This window comes from Carlito syrichta, unplaced genomic scaffold (assembly GCF_000164805.1).
Source record: "Carlito syrichta isolate Samal-C Ts95f unplaced genomic scaffold, Tarsius_syrichta-2.0.1 Scaffold301848, whole genome shotgun sequence".
Taxonomy (NCBI): Eukaryota; Metazoa; Chordata; class Mammalia; order Primates; family Tarsiidae; genus Carlito; species Carlito syrichta.
This window is the reverse complement of record NW_007245944.1, coordinates 1-2,940: the sequence shown is the minus strand read 5'-3', so window position 1 is coordinate 2,940 and position 2,940 is coordinate 1.

Here is a 2,940-nt window from a genome sequence, read left to right as displayed (position 1 = left end):
GCGATCATCCGCCTCAGCCTTCCAAGTAGTTGGAACTACAGGTGTGCGCTACCACGCCCGGCTAGTTTTTGATTTATTGTAGAGATGAGGTCTCGCCAAGTTGCCCAGGCGGGTCTCGAACCCGCGGGCTCAGGCAATCCACTCACCTCAGCCTCCCAAAGCACTGGGATTACAGGCTGAGCCATCGAGCCCGGCTGCTTGTGCATCTTTCATGTGAGAAATGACTTTTCTCTGTTTCATTACCCTAACATTGTCCATTTCAATGAGAGGAGATGATTTTGGCTAGAGAAGTGTGTACCTGTACAAATATTTCAGAACATGTAACAGAAAAAGGAAAAAAAAGTAGATTTTGTTTTTCTCTCCTAAATTAGAGATACAGTTAATATTTTGTGTGGATTGAGGAGTGAGCGTGCAGCAAGATATGAGTATTGTCAGTTAGTGTTCTAGAGAAATGGATTAAAGGGCTCAAAGACGGGTTTTTACATCAACCAATCAATCTGACCATTGTAGCAATTATGTCTATCTTGCTTCTGCTTATTGAAATTTGCCAACTGTCCTTGAAAATTGTAAATCCTATCATCCCAACTGATATCACTGAGCTTAGTTCCAAGTCACCATTCCACTGTCAACTTCATGCTACAGAAAAAAACTATCACCCATATCTTCAAAGATGCATGAATACCTCACACCAATGTATTTTTTATTACCTTAGAGGAGAAAGTATCCTCTGAAAACATAGTCAAGTGGTGAGTTCTCAGTTCTTGCATGATAAATCCATGCTAACATTGCTACCACTTTGAGATTTCTGACTTCTTTCTCAACATTGTACAATGAAAGTTTGCCATTTCTATCTCATGCATGTAGGCCATCAATATGTCTGAATTCATGAAGCCATTTCTAGTGATTAACATAAGCATCAGGTGTATGTCTCAAAGCACTGAATCCTAAATCCATAAATTCTCCACTAAGATTATGTTTCATGTACCCTATCCCAATACTTTCAAGATGCACTTTCTCATGAATACATATGAGCTGAATAATCCAAAACATTTTGTATACAATATGCTTCCTCCTACAGCTGGACTAATTCCTTACTTGGACAGTGGTGAAAGCTGACTTTGGTTATTAAACTGTAAGCAATGAGAGATGGCAAAGCATATCTCAACAAGAACAAGTGCCATCTTGCAAAGTAGTTTCCTTAGGTGAAGTTATTGCTTGGACTGCTGGCAAGTGGTGGAAGCTCTCCTCTTTAAAAAAAGAAGAACTAACTTCTGCTGGAGAACTCGGGGAAATCTAGGGGATCAAGACTGTTAGGCTGATATCTACAATTTTCTCCATACTGTTTTAAAATACCCTAACATTGATATAGAAGATTTGTCAAGGCTGTACTTTCAATGTTATCATGCTATTTTAATTACTACAGTTTTTAAATATATTTTGAAATCAGGTAGTCTGTTGCCTTCAGCTTTCTTCTTTCTGTTCAAGAATGCTTTGACTGTATAAGGTCTTTTGTGGTTTCATATGAATTTTAGAATTGTTTTCTATTGTTATGAAGAATAACATGGAATTTTGATAGTATTTGCACTGCATTTCTAGTTGCTTTGGGAGGTATGAACATTTTCATGATATTAATTCATCCATTCTCTAAAACACAAGATATCTTTCCATGTATTTATATTATTATCTTCTATTTCTTATATCAATATCTTATAGTTTTCAGATTTTTACCTCCTCGGTTGAATTTACTCCTAAGTATTTTTTTATTTTTTTTATTTTATGAACAATATTTTTTATTATGATATTGTGGGGTACAGTTAAGGGTTAGGTATGCAAATATGCTTCCTTCAGGCACCCTTGTTGATAAGAGGTGTCTCCCCATCCCCAGACAGATGTTTACTACCATTAATCCCAACTCCCTTCTCTTCCCCTCCCCATAGTCTCCCACCACTATCAGTCATTTTCTTATGGTAATACGTTGGATGATCAAGGTCCACTATATGAGTGAGAACATGTGATACTCAGATCTTTGTTTCTGTGAGAGGTCACTCAGTATTATAGACTCTAGTTCCATTCAGGTTGCTGTGAAATTCATGATTTTGTTCCTTTTTACGGCTATATAGTATTCCATCATGTATATGTACCACATTTTTTAAATTCAGTACTCTTTTGATGGACAACATGGTTGGTTCCAGGTTCTTGCTATTATGAACAATGCTGTGATAAACATTCGGGTGCAGGTATCTTTTTGATAGAGTGATTTGAGTTCTTCAGGGTATATTCCCAGTAGGGAGATTGTGGGATCATATGGGAGGCTAATATTTAGAGATTTTAGGAATTGCCACACTGCTTTCCACAGAGGTTGCACTAGTTTACACTCCTACCAACAGTGTAGAAGTGTTCCCTATTTGCCACACGCTCTCCAGCAACTGGTATTTTTTGAGTTATTGATAATTGCCATTCTGACTGGAGTTAGGTGGTATCTCAGTGTGGTTTTGATTTGCATCTCCTTGATGATTAGTAAGGTTGAACATTTCTTCATGTGTCTGTTGGTTGCTTGGATGTCTTCCTTTGTGAAGTGTCTGTTCATATCTTTTGCCCATTTTATAATGGGGTTGTTTGTTTTATTCTTTTCAGCACGTTTCAGTTCCTTGTAGATCCAAGATGTTAAGCCTTTGTCAGACCTGGAGTTGGCAAATACTTTTTCCCAGTCTGTAGGCTGTCTCCCTGCTCTCTTGATGGTTTCTTTGGCTTTGCAGAAGCTTGTCAGTTTAATGAGGTCCCACTTTATCTTAGCTCTTATGGCCTGTGGGTTTCAGGTTTTGTTTAGGAATTGGATGCCAGTTCCAATTTCCATGAGGGTATGTCCTTCATTTTCTAAGTTTCTTATGGTTTGAGGTTTTACATTTCTGTCTCTGATCCATTTGGAGTTAATTTTTGTGT